This window comes from Lepus europaeus, chromosome 4 (genome assembly GCF_033115175.1).
Source record: "Lepus europaeus isolate LE1 chromosome 4, mLepTim1.pri, whole genome shotgun sequence".
Classification (NCBI taxonomy): Eukaryota; Metazoa; Chordata; class Mammalia; order Lagomorpha; family Leporidae; genus Lepus; species Lepus europaeus.
In genome coordinates, this window is record NC_084830.1 from 107,479,436 (window position 1) to 107,502,390 (window position 22,955).

At 50.6% G+C, this 22,955-nt stretch overlaps 1 long non-coding RNA gene across 1 annotated transcript in view; it reads right to left on the bottom strand.

Moving 5' to 3' along the window:
• Positions 1–5,257: 5,257 nt before the first annotated feature.
• LOC133757828 (uncharacterized) overlaps positions 5,258–22,955 on the bottom strand; it is a 281,325-nt gene continuing 263,627 nt past the window's right edge. The window contains exon 5 of the long non-coding RNA XR_009865741.1: positions 5,258–5,359. This is a non-coding gene — a long non-coding RNA (uncharacterized LOC133757828). The remainder of the gene's footprint in view (positions 5,360–22,955) is intronic.

Sequence of the window (22,955 nt, forward strand, 5' to 3'; positions counted from 1 at the left end):
ACTCTGTCTTACATGTTGAAACCATCACCAGACCAATTCTAATGGTCATTGATTCCAGGCCAGTGCCTGTGGATGGAGTCCCTGGACCTGCCCCAGTCCCAAGTAGAGACTCATGATCCCTGTCAATTGGACTTGTAACCCTGACCACACCATCGGTGGTTGGTTGAAGTAGTCTTGGGCTGTAGGCCCATCTCACAAGCATGAAAGATATTTGAATTGTGGGGATTCCTGAGGGCAGAGAGAGAGGTAGAGGCTAAGAAAACCTGTTCAGTGAAAACTTCACCAATCTGCAGAAAGATGGACGTCCAAGTACAGAAAGCCCAGAGGACCACAAATAGACACGATCAGAAAGAGCCTCACTAGCATACATTATAGTTAAGCTCAAAAGTACAACACAAAGAGTTCTAGAATTTGGAAGAGGAAATTGTTGGGTCACTTTTAAGGGAACCTCCACCAGATTAGTGGCAGATTTCTCAACAGAAACCTTTTAGGCCAGGAGATAATAGCATGCTGTTATATTACAGGTTCAGAAAGAAAATTGCCAACCAAGAATACTTTATCTAGTGAAGTTATCTCTCATAAATAAAGGAGAAATAAAGACTCCAAGACAAGCAAAAGCTGAGGGAATTCATCACCAGATCAGCTTTACAGTAGATGCTTAATACAGCTCTACATGCAGAAGCAAAAGAAAGCAGCCATCCTGAAAACACGTGAAAGTGTAAAGTCCACCAGAAACATAATGAAATTCACACAGGAAAAATCTTAAATGATGGGACTAAGTGATTGCTTATCAGTAATAACCTTAAATGTAAATGGACTAAATTCTGCCACTGAAAGATATAGACTGGATGAATGGAGTGAAAAAGAACACCCAGCAATATGCTGCCAACAGGAGTCTCACGTCATCAGTACACACACAACTGAAAGTAAAAGGATGGAAAAATATGTTCCATGCAAACAGAGACCAAAAGTGAGCAGGAGTAACTATACCTATATCAGAAAAAGGTCATTATATTATGATCCAGGGATTGATTCAACAAGAAAGTATGACAGTTGTAAATATATATGCGCCTAACACTCTTTACCCAACTTTATGAAACAAACATTGTTAGATCTAAGCCAGAGATAAGTAACAATAATAGTAGGGGCTTCAGTCCCCACATTCATGAATAGGCAGATTATTCAGGCAAAAAAATCAACAAAGAACTGTCAAAGTTAAGCCACATGACCAAATGACTGTAACAGACATTTACAGAAGATTTCATCCAGTAGCTACAGATTGCACATTCTTTTCATCAGCCCAACAACTATTGGGCCACAAAACAAGGCTCAGCCCATTAACATTTAAATATAAACTTGTATCATTTATATATTTTTCTGACTCTATTTGAATTTTATAAATGCTTGGAAACTGAATATGCTCCTGAATGAACAATGGGTCATTGAACAAATCAAAAGGGAAATTTTAAAATTCCTTAAAACTAGGAAAATGGAAATATAATATTCAGAAACTTAGAAGAATACAGCAAAGGCACTACTAAGAGAGAAATCTATAGTAATAGGTGCCTACATTAACAATATATAAAACTATAAAATAATTTAGCAGTGCATCTCCAGAACCTAGGAAAGTAGAAGCAGATCAATCCCAAAGTTAGTAGAAAGAAAGAATAAAGAGCAGAGATACATGAAATAGATACTTAAAAAAAAAAATCACTGAAATGAAGGGCTGGCTTTTAAAAAAAATAAATTGATAAACTTTTAGCCAACCTAAGGGGAAAAAATCAGAGGTGAAAAGAGAAAACTGGTACTAGGAAATACAAAGAATTATTAGAGGCTATTGTGAACAGCTATATGCAACAAATTGGACAGCTGAGAAGAAATAGATAAGTTTCTGGATACATATAACTTACCGAAGTTGAATCACAAAGACATAAAACATGAATAGACCAATGATGAATCACAGGATTGAATCAGAATCAGAGGTCTAACAAAAAAAGAGAAGCCAGGACCAGCTGGCTTCACTACTGAATTCTACCAATTCTTGTAATTCTTCTTCTACCAGTTCTCAAACTACTCACAAAATATGTAAAGGGAGGGAACCCTTCCAAATTCTGAGGTCAGACTTACCTTGATTCCAAAACTGGACAAGGATACAACTCAAAAAAGGAAACTATAATATCCCCAATGGACATAGAAACAAAAATTCTCAACAAATACTATCAAATCTAATCCAACAACACATAAAAATATCATTCATCATGATCTAGTTTGATTTATCACAGTGATGCAGGGATGGTTCAACATATGCAAAGCAATAAATGTAATACATCAACAGAACAAGGGATAAAAATCACAGGATCATCTCAAAAATTCAGAAGAGGCATTTGATAAAATTCAATATACATTTATATTAAAGACCTTGAGAAAATTAGATATAGAAGGAACACTGCTCAGCACAGTACAGGCTATATATGACAATCCAACAGGCAACATCATATTAAGTGGTGAAAAGCTAAAAGTATTTTCACAAAGATCTGGAACCAGACAAGGATGTTCACTGCCACTACTCTTACTCAGGATAGTACTGGACCAGCTCTCTGCTGTGGCCCGGGAGTACAGTGGAGGATGGCCCAAGTGCTTGGGCCCTGCACCCACGTGGGAGACCAGGAGGAAGCACCTGGCTCCTGGCTTTGGATTGGTGCAGCACACCAGCCGTAGTGGCCATTTGAGGGGTGAACCAACAGAAGGAAGACCTTTCTCTCTCTCTCTCTCTGTCTAATTCTGCCTGTCCAAAAAAAAAACAAACAAACAAACAAACAAACAATATACTGGAAGTTTTATCAAAAGTTAAATAAAAGGTATACAAGTAGGAAAAGAGGAAGTCACATTATCCTTGTTTGCAGATGATATATTCCTATACAGAGAATCCCAAAGACTCAACCAAGAGATGATAGATGATAAACAAATTCAGTAAAGTCATGGGATACAAAATCAACATGCAAAATCAGTAGCATATTTATACACCAACAATGAACTTAGAAAGAAAAGAGCCATCTCATTCTTAATAGCTACAAAAAAAAGAAAAATCCTTGAAATAAATTTGACCAAGGATGTGAAAGACCCCTACAATGAAAACTGGAAAACACTGATGAAAGAAATTGAAGAAAACCAAAAAGGAAAAAGGAAAGACCTCCCATGGTACATGGATTTGAAGAGTTAATGTGAAGAGTTAATGTTATTCTAGTATTCCTATTACATTACACAAAATGATCTGTAGATTCAGTCTTTATCAAAATACCAATGACATCCTTCACAGAACTAGATTAAACAATCCTCAAATCCCCATAGAAGCACAGCAGACCCCCAAATGGCTAATGTAATCTAGAACAAAGCTGAAGGTGGCATAGTACCAAAATTCAAGACATACTGTAGAGCTGTTGACACCAAACTAACATGGTACTGGCATGAAAAGCAGACAAATAGAACAATGAAACAGAACAGGGATTCCATACATGGTCCATGTACCAGATAAAGGGCAGGCTCCTCAATAAATGGTGCTGGGGAAACTGGATAAGCACATGCAGAAGATGGAAATCGATTCTCTAGCATCACCCCTGTACAAAATTCAACTCAAAACAGACCAAAGATATAAGATCTTAAACTATGAAACCACTGGAAGAAAATAGGGACTAAAACTAAAACTATTTCCACCCAGTGATGCCACTTTTGGGTATGCTTCCCAAGGAAATGCAATCGGCATATGAAAGAGATACGTTCACTCCCACATTCACTGCAGCACTAATAGCCAAGATCTGGGATTAACCAAGGCGATGGATGAATGGAAAAAGAAAATGTGTTATAAGTGCACGATGGAATATTAGTCATCCCAAAGCCTAATTGTTTCCATGGCTTCCAAAGGTGTGATAAGATGCACGTAGCATAAATCTTACCATCTTAACCGCCTTTGGTTTAGTGACAATAAGTACACTCATGTTCTTACACAGTCACCACCGCCAGCCATCTCCAGGACTTCTGATTCCCCCCAAACTAAAACTTTGTACCCATTAAGCAATAACTCACCATCCCCTCCCCCTTTCCTGCCCCCTGGCCACCACCCTTCTCCCTGCTGGCTCTGTGAGTTTCACTACTCTGGGGACCTCATATGCATTCACATATTTTTCATTACTACATTGAAATGCCTGAGGTAGGTTCATCTGTAAAGAAAATGCATACTCTGATTAGACATATAATAACTTGCCAAAAACTCTTCTTTTCCCTGGATAGGATTTTAATTTACAGGAAAGCTGTAAGATTGGTACAAATAACTCCTTTTCCTGAGCCATTTGAGAACAGTGCTGACAGAATGCCACCAAGGTGCTCTCCGATTCAGCCTTCACAGGAGCAGGGGGAAAGGAGCAGGAACACACGAGCACCATCTGTCCTCAGACCTGAGGTCAGCATAGCCAGGTGTCTCACAAAGGGATCCAGCTTAGGAGCGCATGATGTGTTCACTGGTCACACCTCTTTTGTCGCCTTAATACAGAATCATTCCTTGGAGAACTCTTTTTTTTTAATATTTATTTATTTGAAAGTCAGAGCTACACAGAGAGAGAAGGAGAGGCAGAGAGGGAGGTCTTCCATCTGCTGGTTTACTCTCCAATTGGCTGCAAACAGCTGGAGCTGCACTGATCCAAAGCCAGGAGCCAGGAGCTTCATCCAGGTCTCCCACGCAGGTGCAGGGGCCCAAGGACTTGGGCCATCTTCTACTGCTTTCCCAGGCCACAGCAGAGAGCTGGATAGGAAGTGGAGCAGCTGGGTCTCGAACTGGCACCTGTAGGGGATGGCTGCATTGCAGGCAGTGGCTTAATCCACTACGCCACAGCGCCAGCCCCCCCTTGGAGGACACTTTAAGACTATAAACTTCATCTTTTCTAGAATGCTTTTCAAGATGGGCTTGTCAGAGAAGGGCCTGGTCTGGGGTGGTGACAATGAAGAGAAGAAATGACCAAAGCCATGAACCCACACAATGGGACAACCCTCTGCCACGTGGAGCTGGTGACCACTGATTTCAAACTTGGCCACAAGAAGAAAACAGCATGGCCACCTCCCAGGTCGGGTAGTAAAGATGAACGTGAACAGGCACTGGAGCCAGGATAGCCTGGTGTTTTCCGTGTGTCCACACTGCCTCATGGTCTTCATGCTGCCCCGTTCTCTTCCCACTCCCTCCGTGGCTTGGTGGCCGTCACCCTACCTGCCTCTATAAGGCCTGCTGCTTCTTGGTGCACCCATTTAGACCATCTTGAACATACTCGCCAAATTTGGTGGAAGTCTGAGCAGCCATTTTCCCGAGCTGTGGAAACTAACAGAAATTTATTTATATGGCATAAGTTATTAATAAGCTCAGATTTTTTATTGGTTTCCATTCCAAGCCCAGATCTCTCCATAAACGCTTGGGCTGGGGGATGAAAACACAGGGCACATTATGAGATGCACTCCCCATAAAAGGAGCATTGTAAGATGTCATGCCACTTTTCCTCATTAAGTCTGTGCTGGGAACAGCTTGTGGTTTGCTGTGGTACAATGGGGCCTGTTTGATCTGGAGACCCAAGGTCACTTCTCTCCCGCCTCCCTGCGAGTCCCCAGGGACGGTGTTTGCCCAGCAGACACTGGTGAAGTGCTCCTTTATTATCAGTGGAGCCTCTAGCCCTGAACCTTGACTCCGGGGACGCGGGCCAGACCACACAGGGTGCTGGGTTTGCCCAAACTCGTTCTCGGGTGACCCGGCCTTGAACCAAAGTCAGCTTGAAGAAGCGCCAGCTCTGCTCATTTCTGCTGTGCCTTAGCCCCACGTCTTGGAGTTTCCCATTCTAGTGAGAGACAGGGGGCAGAAGAGACTGAGAAAGGTGGACACCTAGAGAGCGAGGGGGCCATAGGCCCCACAGCACCCTGAGTCTGAGAGTGCACCAGGGGGGCGGCCGTGACCATGGATGGATACCACAGGTCCCCAGGAGGGTCTTTCTCAGTCTCATGGGACGGCCAGAGACAAGGGATGGCCAAGGACACCAAAGTAGTGGGCGTGGACTACTCTGGAACCAGACCCACCCGCCCCCCAGGGCTCACTCCCTGAGCAAGGGAGCATCTCCTTGGTGGGTTTCATCCCTAGAGGGGGTCACACGGAGGCAGAGGTGCCGCAGGGGGACAGAATGAGCCTTTTCCCAAACAGGCTGAGGGTGAGAGGAAAGCAGGAGACAGGAGACGCGTGGCAGCCAGCAGTTGTCATGAGGATGGTTTACTAGGGGCTCTCCCGGGAGAGCTGACCGTGAATTCGTGGCCAATCTTGAGTGGCACCACCTCCCCTAAGTCCTCCCTCTTCTGCCCTACAGCTTTCCCTCTTCCACGGACTCTGAGGGCGGCACGGTGCTCCTCTCACAGCTGGGCTCTGAGCGAATGCAAAAGGGATGTGACAGGATGGGATGGGATGGGATGGAATGGGATCAGGAAAGACGGGGACTGGGCGGGACAGGACAGGGCTAGCAAGGAATGGTATAGAACAAGAGAGAACAGAATAGAATAGGAACAGGAGAGAAACCAGCAGGTAACAGGAACCTCAGAGACACCAGCATCATTCAGCTCACCTCTTCCCATCACTCGCCCAACGAGCTGGTGCGTGTGGAGCCCCGGCATGCACGGGGCACGTAGTAGCTGCTCACTCATTCGTGTTACTGGTGCTCACCAGAGCTGCAGGAGTGCTTGGAGCCAGGAGCTGTGCCTGACCGCTCAGCTCACCTGCATTGCTCCCCAGAAGGCAGAACAGCCCCGTTTTACAGAGAGAAACTGAAGCCCAGGGCTGTGGCATAGCCAGGCCAAAGCGGCCCAGCCAGCCAGCGGGTTAGCAGAACCACGGTGAGAGCTTGTCCGCCGCAGGATGTCACAGGAGGCCGGCTCAAGCGGGGACTGCAGCATCCTCCCGGGAACTACAGCAGCGCCCAAAAGATGCAGGGAAAAGGGGAGGGGGGGGGGAATGCGGGGCGCGGATGCACCGGGGCACAGGAAGAAGAAGAAACAGAAGAGCTAAGGGAAAAGGAGGCCAAAGCCAGGCCCTGCTGCTGGAGAGGAGAGGAGCTTCCGTGAGTCAGAAGGCGCCAGTAGAGCTTAGATCCTAGGTGGACCCCTCAGTAGCCAGGTAATTCTGCACAAGTCCTTTTTGGCTCTCTGGGCCTCCATTCCCTCCTCTGTACAATGGATTCACAGGGCTACTATGGGAATTAGAGGTGTCAGCCAGGCACGCAGCTCAGAGCCATCAGCCAATAGTGGCAGCTCTCCTTAGCCACGGAGAGATGGCTGAGCCCAGGTCAGAGGTGGCGCCAGGCCATCCACCTCTCTTGGACACACGGAAGGAGGGCACTCTGTGGTCATGTCAGCAGAGCGGCCCTACAAGGCCCTGCCTGTACGCCAGGGTGGGCGCCAAGCACCCTCCCATCAGAAGAGAGAGCTGCTGGGCTTGAGAACCAGGCTCACTCGCCCACCAGCTCAAGGGCCTGGGTAATGTGTCCCAGCTCGATCATTCCCTACCAGAGACAAAACATTGGGCCTCTTGGAACCTTGATCTCTTCACCTGTAGAATGGGTTGCTTTGACTATTATAAAGAGTCCTTCATCAGAACCTCACAGTATTGCTTTTAGCCAGGGAGGCAAACCAACCAACATGGAGATGAATCAACTTTTGACCTGAGAGAGAGCAGACCTCAAAAATCCCAGCTCCCCACAAAAAGGCAGCTGAGCGGGAATCCTGCTCCACCTCTCTTTGTGTGAAGCCGAGATAGTGCCCGGGGCACCCTTAGCCTGGTAGGGAGGAGCCCATGGTGATGGTCGCTGTTCCAGAGACCTCCAGTCCGTTCCTCTCCCAGCCCAGAGCAGACCCCGGCCTGACCTTGTTTGCATCTCACCACGTGCCCGTCCCCAGGTTTGCAGCCGAGCGGGGCCTGAAAGCCGGCTTTGTAGGGCCCCCACTAGACCTAACCTCAGCCTTGGTCTCATCAGGGCCACCTCATAAACAGGACAGTGTAAGTAAACAGCCACTCCCCGTGGCCCTGAAGGCTGCCGGCCTCGCTGGGGGTCATCGGAGGGTGGCAGCCTGGCTTGGAGAAAATAATAATGGGGTCCAGAGGAAGGGCAGACCCCAAAAAGCAGCGGGCTGCGTGCTGAGGTCGGGGCCCGCACCCTGCGTCCCAGCTTCTGTCCAGCCCAGCCCGAACACCTAGTTCTTCCAGCTCGCCTGCAGCCTCTCCAGAGCAAACACGTGGCTCCCAGTACTCCCCAGCTTGCCTCATCCCCCACCAACCCAGGAGAGATGACCCCAGCAGTACTGACAGTGAGACCCCAGGCTCCTAACCTGCACCGTCGCTTTTCACACTCACGTTCCAATGGGAGGGGCCATTGTGTGGTTCTGTCATCACAGACAGAGAAGCCGAACCTCAAGCGGGTGGCGTGAGTCCCCATCATGGAGCCAGTAAGAGACAGGGCTGGAACTGGAATCCAAGTCTGGCTCCTGCCCTCAGCACCCACTCCTGCTCCGTGTCTGCCCTAGAGCTGACCCTCGGAGCCCCCCGGAGTCTCCTGTATCTTTGGCCAACACCAAGCACAGCCAACACCTCCAGTGGAGTGCAGTCATCCCTCAGTATCCATGAAGTGGCTCCAGTGCCCACTGCAAATGCTAGAATGCACCCATGTTCTAGCCCCTTCTACACAATAGTGCAGTGTTTGCAGAGAACCTAAGCATATAAGCATCTCCTCCTGTGTACTTTTACCTTTGCATCACCTCTGGATGACTTATGGTGCCTAATACAGTGTAAATGCTACATAAAGAGTTGTTACACTGTTTAGGAATGATGGCAAGAACAAAAGTCTGTCCATGCTCAGTACGGACTTAATTATAGTTTGGGTACATTCAATCCGTGGTTGGAAGCCACCGATACAGGGGCGGATGATAAAGCGTGTTCACTGAGTGACTGCACATGAATGTGGAAGTGCAAGTTCAAGTAGCCGCATTTCCTCCGAAGGACACGGGTGTGGATTGAGCACACATCCATACCCTGCACGCTGCTTTGCAGCCACTAATTTATTTCACCCTCAAAACACCCAGAGGTCAGTGTTTGTTTATTCCCGTTTCACAGTGGGAAGAAACGATGGGAGAGGTTAAGTCGCATGCCCAACAGTCACACTGTGCTTAGGAACAGGGCTGGGGTGGGGGCCCGGGGCCAGGATGCTGACCCCCTCCCCTGGCCCTCTGCTAGGCTGAGGACCGCAGAATGGGGCCTGGGAAGGGGAGGCCCCAGATGCCAGCATCCTGTGTGCATGAGCACCACGCTGGGATCACCGTTGAGTTTGGTCAATGAATGCACACACAAATGATCGCTTCTTAGGCTTCTGGAGGTTCTGGGAGAATGATGTAGGTGCAGGAGCACAGGGCTGGAGTCACTCTGCCCTGATTTGTGTGCCTGAATGGCCGAATCCCCTTTGTTGTCCCTCGGTGCTATCATCTGGGATCTGAGAGTGTCATTCCGCCTACCTCACGGGGTTGACAGGAGGACCCAGTGGGTGAGTGAGGAGCTGTGACATTCTTAGGACATTTCCTGGCACAAAATAAGTGCCCAATGGGTGTTTATTAAACTTTAAAGGTATATCTATAGAAGAATTTTTATAGATTTATTAATTTATTTATTTGAAAGGCAGAGTTACAGAAACATAGAGAGAGCACTTTCATCTGTTGGTTCACGCCCCAAATAGCTGCAACGAGCAGCCTGGGCCAGGCCAAAGCCAGGAGCCAGGAGCTTCTTCCAGGTCTCCCACGCAGATACAGGGACCCAGGAACTTGGGCCATCTTCCACTGCTTTCCCAGGCCTTAGCAGAGAGCTGGATCAGAAGTGGAGCAGCCAGGACTCAGATACCCCATATGGGATGCCAGTGTCGTCACAGGCAGTGGCTTAAGCCACTATGCCACAGTGATGGCCCCTACAGAAGGATTAACTCAACTCTGTCACTGTCTCGATTTGTTTTTGGAACAGGTCACAGTGGCATGCACCTGTAAAATTGTGCATAGATCCAAGCTCGTGTCTGACCAAACTGATTGACACATCACCTCCGTGTTGCTTGTGAATTTGGATACATTTGCAGGACCCTTCATCCGTACTTTGTTTTGCCAGTGAGGTGGACATCAGGGCTCCCTTGTGCACATTTGGAAGGGCCCCACGGTGCCACTAAGTCTTGGCACTTGAGTCACTGTTTGGCTTTTGTCGGCGGACACCTAGGAACCAGCCTGAGCTGGCAGTTGCCCAGAGAGAGGATTCATTGCTCATGACACATCAGGAAGACAGTTGGAAGGCGTGAGGGTCTGGAAAAGAAACTGCCTGCTGAGACGCAGCCCAGGGGGGGCTTTCGCAGCACGAGTCAAGGGCAAGAATGCAAGGATGTGAACAAGTGAGAAGGCGGACAACCGAGGCCAGGCGCACCTCCTTCCGTCTGCTCACGTTGTACGTTCAAAACTGGCGGCCGTCTCCTCCACCAGGCAGAGGACTGGGGACTGCAGTGAGGATAGCACAGCTCAGGTCGGGACCATCCGACTCAAACTGGCTTCTTGCAGCTTTCAGCTTGCCTTGTTTGTGGCGGGGGAGGGCGTGGTGGAGGGGGCTGGCCCTCTGTGAATATTAAGGCACAAGATGAGCTTTCCTGGAGAGTTTGAAAAACAAGCTCAAGACAGTGTGCACTCACAGAGGGCCTTTGGCGCAGCGGTCAGGGTGCCACTTGGGACACCGGCATGTTGGAGGGCCTGGGGTCAAGTCCCCCAATCCCAACTCTGCACACCCCGGGGAGCGGCGTGTGATGACCCAAGAACTTGAACCAGTGGCTGGCAGATCTCTCCATGACCTCATCTTTATCTGTTGCCCTTTCAAACAATTGAATAAGTAAATGTTCTTGTTGGCTTGTTTAAGAAGACGTCTGATGACGCCAGTTCCCTCTGCATCTGGTATGGCAGAAACAGGACTCAGGCCCCGGGGTCTGGGGAAAACTCAAAAGCAAGGGAGCAAACGTTATCACCATAGAGTTTGAAGGGGACAGAGGACTTCAGTGATGGACTGGGGAAAAAACAGAAAGCAGACAAGATTCATACCCCCAGCTACATAGCCCAGTTCCACAGGAGAATGCACCTGCCTGGTTGTGAAGCTCCTTGGGAATACACGTTTGTTGGCTGTTCAGAGTGCAGTAAGATGTAACACAACCACAGTCATGAGAGCAGAGCCAGCACATTGACACATCTGCTGGATATAGGACAAGGCTCTAGCGGTTCTGACACATCCACACAAATTGCCAAAGAAGGGGGAGAGATTGAGAAAATATCTTCCATCTGCTGATGGCCACAAGGTCTAGGGCTGGGCCAGACAGAAGCCAGGAGCCTGGAACTCCGACCTGGTCTCCCACTTGGGTGGCAAGGGTCCCGAGCACTGGGGCCATCTTCTACTGTTTTCCCAAGCGCATTAGCAGGGAGCTGGATCAGAAGCAGCTGGAACTCGAACTGGTGCTCCAACCTGGATGCCAGTGTTGCAAGCCATGGCTTAACCCACCACACCACAGCTCTGGCCCCTCCAAATACTTTTAACAACCTGAAAGTCCAAGGCAGACCCATTGATTAAGGTCTTGTGTTAAGTCCCCATGTTTAAATTTGTAGAAAAACATATTTTGTAAAAAACATAGCAATAATCTGAAGTATACTCTTTTAAAATATTTTAAACGATTTATTTATTTGAAAGTCACATGTACACACACAGAGAGATGGAGAGAGAGGATATTTCATCCCTTGGTTCACTCCACAAGGGTTGCAATGGCCAGTGCTGAGTCAAGCCAAAGCCAGGGGCCAGGAGCTTCATCTGGGTCTCCCACATGGGTGGCAGGGGCCCAAGGATTTGGGCCATCTTCCACTGCCTTCCCAGGCGCATTAGCTGGTTTTGGTGGCAGTGCCGCGAGCTGGGACACGCTCACATGCCCCAGGGTCCCCACGTCCCCGTGGCCGCGGTGCTGCTGGGAATTCCACAGGGAACAGGATCCCGAGGACTTCCGTTCGGGAGGTCTGGGACACACTGCAGCAAGACCACTCGCCCAGAGAGAGGCAGCAGGACGAGAGACGCTGTCGGGACAGTTGTTTTGCTGTGGATTTGAAATGGTATGGCTTCTTTCTTGGAACAGCCTACTCAGAGCGGAAGAATGAAGGCCTTTCCACCATTTTGGGGAGGAGACTCTTAAGTACAGTCTTGCAAGATTCTGGGCCGCGCCGATCGGGATTCGTGATAGAGGTGCGACACGGAAGTCAGGGGCGCCACCCCTCCTTCAGTACGCTTGTGCAGAAGGGAGAAAGCGAGGCGCAGCAGGTGCTCGGGGTGAGTGCTAGCTGGAGTCAGCTCTTTCCTCTTCCCTTCCGGATTGCCGCCACCCCATCTTTTTCCCTAGAGGGTAGAAGAGCAATTCCAAGGCTGGAGACATTTCTTCCCCATCCTACCCAGTCCTCTCTGGGTCGATAACAGATTTTAGATGAGGGATTCAAATCTCCTATGCAGAAGAAGTCCTGTCACTTACATAGGTTTTCCAAGTTCAAGGAAGTGGAATGTCACTCACCACTCATTCAGATCTAGTCTAGGCATGGTAACCTTGCCCCCAAAGGGTGCGTATGGAAAGGGGGGAAGGAAAGAATTAAGTTTACAGGGGAGGAACTCACACCACCTCAGTCAAGTGTTCAAAGTCACTATCATCATGACGGGTCAGGGCCGGCGCTGTGGTGTAGCAGGTAAAGCCACTACCGGTGGTGCTGGCATTACATATGGGCACCAGTTCGAGTCCCGGCTGCTCCTCTCCCACTCCAACTCCCTGCTGTGGCCTGGGAAAGCAGTGGAAGATGGCCCAAGTCCTTGGGCCCCTGCACCCATGTGGGAGACCCAGAAGAAGCTCCTGGCTCCTGGATTTGGATCAGCCCAGCTCTGGCCTTTGTGGCCATCTGGGAAGTGAACCAGCAGATGAAAGATTTTTCTCTCTCTCTCCCTCCATAATTCTGCCTTTCAAATAAATATAATGTTTTTAAAAAAGCATAGTGAGGGGCCTTGCTGATCACATGCATTTGACATGGTGTGATTTATGGTGCTGAACCGCTGGGTCTTCCACCCCCAAGCCTATAACCTCTGTCTAATTGTGGGAAAAGAAGGCAGACAGATTCCAACTGAGGAGCAGTCTACAAAATACTTGGCCAACACTCCAAAACTGAGTCATCAAAACAAGAGAAGTCTGACAAACTGTCACAGCCAAGAGCAGCCCAAGGAGACAGGACAGCTAAATGGGACGCGGAACCCTGGATGGGATCCCGGAACAGGAGAAAGACATTAGGTAAAAACTAAGGAAATCTGGATTCACTTTAGTCGGTAGCGATGTATCAACACTGGTCCGTTCATGGCGAGAAGTATGAGATGTTCATGATGGGGGAAACCCGTGTATGCAGTATGGAAACTCTTCCTATTGTTTTGCAGTTTTTCTGTAAATCTGAGACTGTTTGAAAATAAAAGGTTTATTTTTAAACATTAAGGGTTCCGAGTCATCGTTGGCTTGTTTGCTCTTACATATCCTTGTAACCTGCCATGACATCTTAGCTGGCCTTAAAATCTTTTTTTTTTTTTTAAGGAGATTTATTTATCTGTGCATCTTGCTCTATCCCTTCAGGGATATGTATAAAAGTTTGCACTATACTCAAGGACGGACATGCCGCCATCCCTCGGTTCTTCATGGTCATCTTTAAGGCAGCTCCCAGGGGATGGGGGCAGCACTGACCAGAGTGCTGCAGTCTCCTGAGAGGCATTCCGGTGGGAAGGCAGCAGGTTTCCCCAGTGGTGGCCCACACCTGCTATCCCCGCTGTGGGCGTGGCTGCAAGCTCTGGTGTTCCAGAGAGCGCCTCCCAGCTCCCCCACCTTGCTGACCCCAGGCCGCAGACTGCACAGCCTGTTTTTCCAGGGGTCTGCGCTTGGAAAACCCCTGGGGCCACCAGTGCATCTGACAATGGTGACATTGGGGTTCAGTACATTGGAGGGGACGCAGGGTCTTCTTGCTGTTCTTAGAGGCACCACTTGGGACACAGAGATTGTAAAAGATGTTCAGTTTCATTGCATAAGCTGTTTGTGACAGGTCTGGTTGAAACAAAGGGTAAAGTGTATACAAGGGAGTGGAGCCCCAGAAGGGTCTCCTTTGACTGCGATGGAGGAGTCACACAAAAGGGACAGTGGCCTCGCTGGATATTGTTGGATTTCAGGGCATACTCCTAGGAGGAGGGAAGCAGAGTGCTCCCCACCCCGCCCACGCCCCTGAGAGTGGCCATGGCACCTCCAGCGGTTGGGTAGGTTGTTTCCCTCAGCTATGGCGCAGTAAAACTTGACACAGGAGGGAGTTTCTCAGGACTTTTCTGCAGGCTTGTGAGGACTGCATCCATTTTAGACCCAGCTTGGGCAGGAGAGAGGCTTCCCAGGGGGTGCTGGTTTGGAAAGCCAACAGACTGCAAACAGAACCACGAGCATCAGGAAGAAAAAGTGGAGGGCCCAGCCTGTCCAACACATGACTCGCCTGTCCCTTTCTCACAGGGGTATCTCAGGGCCTCCACTGAGGGTTCCTGGAGAAGGGACCTGTTTAAGCTGGGAGGAGTAGACCCAGCTGGGCCCCCTCTGAGTTTTCCTGGCAGTGGGGGCGGTCCTTTGCACTGTGCAGACAACCGATCTGTAATGGGTCCCTCTTCCCAAGCTTCAAGCAGCACCTGTGTGTGTGTGTGTGTGTGTGTGAAGATGTTTTCTTATGAGGTGCTGACAACATCTTGTTTCTGGAGTCCGCCCGGCTCTCTAGGCTTGTCCCAGGCTGCATCCCAGATTAGGGTCTGGCTCAGCTCCCTGTCAGTGAGGAGGTCAGTGGAAAGGAAGGGTCTCCCGTGGATCATCACAAAGGAGCTAAATTCTAGGATTCCTCTGGGGACAGTGTGGACCCTGAGGGCTGCCATGGGAGTATCTAGTCCATGGTCATGGGTTCTTGGCAGAGCTCAGCTACAGTTTTCTTAAGGGTGTGATTCGTTTTTTCTCTACCTATCCAGAGCCTGGGAGTACCAGGAAGCCTGTACCTGTAGTGTCGTCTTGGGGAGGTGCCAAGGACCTGGATGACATTTGTGCCCAAGGAAGGTGTTCGATCACCCTAGAGGGGTCTGGGAAGTCCAAATCCAGGAACCATCGCCTTTCTGAGGAGTTTCCAGGCTTCTGTTGCCCTCTCGGTGTGGGTGGGGAAGGCCTTCGCCCAACCTGTGGAGGGATCCATGAAGAGCAGGAGGACGAACTTGCATCTGGGTCTCGGGGCATCTGAGGAAAGCCCATCCCGGGGACTCCCCCCGGGGCGGCCCCCTGGGTCGCACTGGTTTCATCGACGAAGGTAAGATGGGGTGGTTTGGGCGTTGCTGTGGGCACGCCTTCCACACAACAGGGCCCCTGCATTACAGTCTTTCTGAGGCCTCGCCCTGTAAACACCCCACAGGCTGATGTCCCCTTGGTCTCTCCCCCTTAGTGGGTGGCACCACGGAGGGGTTTGACAAGCTTCCATTGGTCTTCCCCTGGATTGCGAACAGGATCATTTTTGATGAACCCCCTGGCATCCTCCTCCTCCTATCCTGACCCTTTAGTCTCCTTGCGTTCCTGCTGGGGGCACTGGGGACAGCTGGGACGCTTAGAAGGACCCATCATTAGGGACAGCCCTGTCCGCAGGAGGTGCCCGCGGTCCGGCCACCTGTTAAGTGGCTTTGTCTGCCCTGTGTGGTTCCCTGGATTCACCACGGACACGTCCTTTGTGGCCCCTGCATGAATGATCCCCACCTGTCAAGGGAGTCGAGCTGCTTCTGAAAGAAGCAAGATTAGGTCTTCCTGCTTCGTCTGGAGCTTTGTGGCTTTCAACATTGCTCTCTCCTTCCGTGTAGTGGCACGGGCCTACAGTACCAGAAGCCCGTACCTTGAGTCAGTGCAAATACCGATGGCTTTGCCTTTCCGCTGTTACAAGGCCTGGATCAGGGTGACCAGCTCTGCCTTTTGGGTTCAAGTTCAGGATGGTGGGTGAAGTTGGGGCTGCTTCTCTGGTGACCGTTAAACTCACGACAGCGCGGCCTGCCCTCCAGATGCCTCCCTCCACAACCTGCTACTGTGGGTTCTCGAGGGGCTTGTCTGCAGGCCAGGCCTGCTGGAGCAGGTCTATTGCACAGTCTGAACGCCTGGTGTTGTAGGGCCTCCTCTGCTGTGGTCAGAGCAGGCATGGCTGGCTTTGGGTCTCACAGACCTTTAAGGGAGCCTTGGGGCTATCAAATAGAAGAGCTTGAGACTTAGTCTCCCTTCCATCAGCCGCTGGTGCCCTTCGACCTCTTTGAGGCCAGACACCCCACTGGGTTGTCCTGGCTGGGGTTCTGAAGCTGCCTTCACCAACAGAGCGGTGGCTGCCCCTGCTCTTCGGCACGTAGGCTGTCCTTGAGCTGTGGGGTCCAGCCACTTTGAAAAGTGGGTCACCAGCCTTTGGCTAGGCCTCGGCTTTTGAGTCAGAACTCCCAAAGCGACTCCCAACCTTTCACAGGCACGAAGAGCAAACAGCTTTTCTAAGTGTGGGAGCCCCAGAGCTGGGCTGTCTTTCAGGCATCAAAGAACCACTGGCATTCTGGGTTCCATATCAGGGTGCTCGGTCCCTGCCCTTTAGGGCCTCATAGAGGGAGACCCCAAGCCCTCCAACCACTGGCTTTCACCTGTGGACCTCGGCTGTCTGGCCAGAATATTTGCACCGAACCCGGCAGGGTGCTCCAGCTGTGAAGGTAACTGGGTTGCCCAGGTAGAAGGAAGGGGCAGATACTATTTTGTGAACTCTGCCTGCAGCCGGTGCTAGGGCTGTCCTGGCTTGGGCAAGTGTAGAATCACTCATTTTTCCCAGGATTCACATCCCTCTGGAAATACCTGGACACGTGGGAGCCACAGAGAAGGAAGCGCTGGATTGCTCTCATGAAGACGGGAACAGCAATTTGGAACCTGGCCAGCAGCTGCACGCCGGCTGCCGGAGGAAGCAGGATCTGTTTTGGCTTTTGTTTGTTTCTTTCTCTGTTTTGAAGAGGGCAGGATGGTTCCCGAGACACAGGGAGAAGGCGCAGAAGTAAAAGGGGAGCAGAGGGAGCTGAGGGAGGAAGTGGGCCAGAGAGGAATGCCTCCCCACAGGAGTCTCCTGCCTGCCCAGGGCTGCAGGGCAGAACCCTTTGGTTTGGGGATGAACACAGGCCTGCAGGAAACACCTGCTCAGTCCCACAGCTGCGAGCTCCAATCCTTCAAGGCCAGCACTGAGATCACGTGGGTGGAGAGAAACAGCCAGCGCCCCCTTCCCCCATCCCCGGGAGACGGCAGCACTGAGATAGGATGCTCGGCGTGCACAGGAAATCAGCTGGCGTGACCATGAAAGACATGCACCAGGGGAATCAGGAAACATTTTGGGAAGAGCTCCAGGCTCCATCATCTGGGGGCGGGGGAGTGTGTTCTAGAGGAGGAGCCCAGCTGGTGAACTGGGGGCTATGCAAACGGAAGACATCACACACACACACACATACACACACCTGTGCAGAGCCAGCTCTCCCACTAGTTCCCAACCTTGGCTGCGCATCTGATCTGTCTGGGGGCTTTTAAAAATGCCAGAGCCCAGAACCCTGGTGACTTCGGCTGCATGGAAAGCAGATGCTTCTGTGGTCTCTGCAGCCAGAGACTCACCTGACCACCTCCCTGGCCCTGTGCACTGCCCCAGAACTTCCTCTCTCACCACCTCACCCCAGAGAAACCATGGGTCACTTCTTTTAAACTGTTAAGCTCCATGCAACATTGTCTGTGACATACCTAAAACTCAAGTGTAACCAGGTGTCCGGTCTGTAGTTGCTAATTTTGGAAACCGAGATGGGGACAACAAAAAGCGACAAGGAGAAAGATGCCTTCCCCCGCAGGGACGGGGACCTCGCGCCACCACCAGCAGCAGACCCAGGGTCAGTTCCAGAGTCAGGCCCCCAGGTCCCATGGCTGAACCCTGCGAGGATGGGCAAAGCCGGCCCCAGCTGGGAGCCCACAGTGTGTGAGTTCTCACCACCAGGGGGCACATTCGGAGCAGGCAGGAGGGACAGCAGCTCAGGAGAGGCCGCTGGGACAAGACCCCTGCCCCAGGATGCACAGGGACAGAGAAGGGGACAGATCTCACCCGTGCTCAACCCCAGGCCTGGAGGGATCTTCTTGGTCTCTTCAGCCAAGGCGTCTGCAGTGCGCCTGAGGTGAAAGGAGAGCGAGGGGCGGGCCCTGGGCTCAGTGCGAAGTCCCGTCTGCCAGCTGTTGCTCTTACAGCGGTTGATTGTGGTTTTTCCCTGCAGAAATGTCACAGTGAGCCCATTCAGAACTGAGTGTGGACCCCCCGCCCCGCTGCCCCCATTCCACCTGCCTCCCTGCAACAGCAACGGTTATATATCTGCTGTGGAGCATCCCAGGATGACGTGTGTGTATGTGTGTGTGAGATCTGGACTTATTGGCAAACTTCTTTACACAAATGCCATTAAAACATGAAGGTAGTTAGATATTTCTGGAAATAATTTTTTTCATTTAATACTTTTTTTAAAGATTTATTTATTTGAAAGAGAGAGGGGGCAAGAGAGAGAGGTCTTCCATCTGCTGGTTCACTCCCCAGACAGTCACTGCAGCCAGGGCTGGGCCAGGCCTAAGCCAGGAGCCAGGATCCAGGTGCTTCTTCCAGGTTTCCCATGGGGGTGGCAGGACCCAAGGGCCATCCTCCACTGCTTTTCGCAGGCTATTAGCAAGGAGGTGGCTCGGAAGTGGAGCCGCTGTATGGATGAAGGCATCGCAGGCAGCAGCCTTACCTGCTACACCACAATGCCAGCCCCCATGTAATAAATTTTGAGGATCATCCTACGTATAGAAAAGTGCTTCAGAAGGTTCATAGACATGGAATTAAAAGGTGTTTGTTGTGATGCAATGCAATTTTGAAATCCACACAGTTTATTTTGTAATCTGCATTTCCATGAGCCTTCTGAAGATACTGCAAAATTTTTTGCACCAAAATGAACTCTTTTAAATATATTTTTCCGTGCTTTTCAAGTACCTTCTGGTGTGTGCTTGCACAAAATTTTATTTCATCTGCACAGTGACCCTTACGACTTAGTGGCTCTGGTGATCCTCCGGTGCTCAGTGGAGAAGCCATTGAGAGGTTAAGGGGCTTGCACACAATCACAGAGCAATACAGTCTGGACTAGAGATTGGCCGTCATGTTTCTGTCATCATTCCCTTCCTGATGCACACTCGGGCCATGTCCAGCCTCCCATTCATCTAGCGATGCTGCACTGGGGACCCTGTGCAGCAGCGGGAGGGGCTCTGCAGGGCGGCGACCCAGAGGTGGAGTTGGCACAGGTTACATTCCAACCCAGATGGCACGTTGTGCTCTGAGAGGTGGCGCCGTCCCCCTTCCCAGCACCGCTGGCTTAGTGGGCCACCCTTCTTGCTGCCACCAAGGCTGTGCAGGGAGAAGGGAGCATGCAGAGGTGCCCGGTGTGGCTTGGGGAAGGTCGGGGGGTCCAGGGAGACCAAACGTGGGTGTCGTGCAGACTTGCAGTTGCAATTTGTTCCATACTCGGCAGATTTGTTGGCTGGTTCCACGGGCTGACTTTGTGGTCTTCGGTTGCCCTTCCCTGAGTTGCGGGGAACACAAACACCTGCTGTAGGCTTCTGAGCCATTCGTGCTGCTGCTTCTGTGAATGTCACCTTCCTGTTCTTCCTCCACTCCGGCCAGCGGGGCGTTCATCTTCTTGATTTGCAGCTGCTTCCCTAGGATGAGCTAGGAGTCCTTCATCCGCTACCTTGGCGACCAATATTGTCTCACAAGAACCAGTTCTAATGACAGTGACCAGCGTTGTCAAAGGGGACAGGAGCCTTTGCCAGTCACAGCTGGTGACCACGTAAACAGGCATGATCTCTTTGAAGGGTGTTAATAATACAAGGGCTTCAATAAGTTCATGGAAAAGTAGAAGTAAAGATGTTTATTCAGGGGCCCAGCATTGGGCCTTATGCCGGGTTAAGCCACCACCTGCAGTGCAGCATCCCTGTGGCTCCAGTTCCAATCCAGTTTCCTGCTAATGCAGTGGAAGATGGCCCAAATGCTCAGGCCCCTGCACTTGCGTGGGAGACCCATAAGAAGCTCCTGGCTCCTGATTTCACCCTTGCCCAGCCTGGCTGTTGCAGCCATTTGGGGAGTGAACCAGTGGAGGATCTCGCTCCTTTCCTCTCTGTAATTCTATCTTGCAAATAAAATAAAATAAAATAAATCCTTAAAAAGATATTTAGGTGCAAAATTTTTTGAAATCTGTGCATAGTTTTTTCATAGGATGCATTTTTCATGAAGTTTATGAAGACTTCTCCTGTGCATGGAGCTCAAAACATTTTTACACCGAAATAAATGTGTCTTTTAACTCCATTTTCCATAAACTTTTGGAAGTTCCTGTGCAGATACCAAATGCACTTAAAATGTGCATGGCTGTTGATGGTGCTGTTCTGTTTCCATCCTAGGAAGTGACCAGGGACGTCAACAACAGCTGAGCCCGAGATGCCCATCCAGCGTTGTTGCTAATGCAGAAACCAAGAACACTTGGTTCTCCAGCAATAGGGCATTGGTTAAAAAAAAATGCCATTGTCATCCCTTGCAGAAACACATTGTCACCGCCCCAGACGCCGTGACAGAGCTGTATTTTGTGACTGTACTATCAGTGAGAAAATGGAGGACACGAAGCATTTTCTCCAGTATCATCCAATTTTTTCAAAACTTTTAAAAGTTCAGGATGATAAGATACACTGTGCAACATGGACAAGGATTTTTCTCCAAGTGGGGCTATTATAGAGGAGTTTTTATGTCTTTTTTCTGATAATCTGAATTTCTCTAAAACTTCTTCAAGTAATGTGAATTGCTTTTTTTAAACTTTTATTTAATAAATATAAATTTCCAAAGTACAGCTTTTGGATTATAATGGCTTTCCCCCCCATAACTTCCCTCCCACCTGTGAATTGCTTTTTTTAAAAAAATTATTTATTTGAAAGGCAGAGTTACAGAGAGCAGAGGCAGAGAAAGGGAGAAGTCGTCCATCCATTGGTTTACTCCCCAGTTAGCCGCAATGGCCGGAGCTACTCCCATCCGAAGTCAGGAGCCAGGAGCTTCTTGCAGATCTCCCACGCAGAGCAGGGGCCCAAGGACCTGGGCCATCCTCTACTGCTTTCTCAGGCCATAGTAGAGAGCTGGATCAGAAGAGGAGCAGCCGGGACTAGAACCGACGCCATATGGGATGCCAGCACTGCAGGCAGGGCTTTACCCACTAAGCCACAGCTTTAATAATCAGAGCTGTACCTGCATTTTAATTTTATATATAACTCTCCTCTTAGTTCTTGGATGTGGCCATCTCCCTCAACGAACCATAGGCCCTCAACGAACCTCACCTCTGATACTCACGCTTGTGTGTGCTCTGTTCTCACTGGTGAAGGTCGGGCTCTCTGACCACCAAAAGAATACTTCAGAAGTGATGGTGTGGACACCCAAGGCTGGGTCATAAGGGCTTTGGGGTTCCCACTGGAGTCTATTGAGCTGCCGTGTTGTGGGGTTGCTCAAGCGCCCTGCAGAGGGGAAGCAAGACAGCAGCAGACAACTAAAGAGTTTGGTCCCAGAAGTGGGGTGCTGCTGGACATAAACCTAAGGTTGTGAGACGTGTTCTGGAACTGGACAGTGGACAGCCTGCACAGGAAGCGCGAGGGCACCCGAGAGGCAGGTGGCAGAAGGAGGATGCGGGCGAGGGTTGAGGAACATGAAGACAGCGTGTTGGAGACTGGAAGAAAGGGGGTCCTTGTTACAGAAAGGCAGAGTCTGACGGGCCCCCGGAAGGAGATTCTGTAACTCCAGTTTGTTGGATTCACAGTGGGCAAGTGCGGCCGCTTGGCAGCATTGCGGTTGGCGAGCAGCAATGCTGGACAGTGCCCCTTTCAACCTGTCATTTGGGCCACACGCACTGAACTCCGAAGGCAGGGGGAAATGCAGACAAAAAGACACAGACCCTGCCTGTGTCCCTGACCTGGGAAGACCAGCAGGTGCAGAGACCAGCTCCATAGGGTGACAAGGAGCCGCCCACCCAGCCCAGCGCCGAGGCTTCTGATTTCGCTTATTACAGCTGCCATCGCTCTCTGGGTGGATTTAGGCAACACACATTTCACAAATTTGTTGTCTTACAGTGCTGGGAGTCGGAAGTCTTGAGATCCATTTCCCTGGCCGAAGTCCAGGAGACCCAGGTGCCTGTGGGAGCCCCGGAGCGGAATCCACTGGTTGCAGGACTCAGCGTCCCCAGGCCCCTCCCTCTGTCTGCAGAGTGCGGCACCCCAGCCCCTGCTCCCATCGTCACACGGCCTTCTTCTCTGCACCCCCATGTCCCTCTGGGTCTCACCAGAAGCGGGGCCCTGCAGTGTGCACTCGCCAGCCCCCGGAGCTGCAAGAAACCGAGTTCCTTCCTTTGTAGGTCAGCAGGTGTGCACCGTTCCAGCCACAGACGTCACTATGGAGACGATAATGAGGTCTGCGGGTGGGACGAGGACGTGGCGGCGTCCGTGTTCGAGGACACTGTCCCGGGTCACGTGAGAGGCTTGCCCTTGGCCTTCGGAAATATGCACTGGTCCCTCTCAGAGGGCACGGGGCCTGGGGTCTCGGATGGCTCGGGTTTGAAAAGCAGCAACATATGCGTTTACCAGGAGACCCAGGTGCGCACCAACCCCGCAGCAAACGTGGCCACAGGGCGACAGTTGAAAGCTCTGGGCCACCGG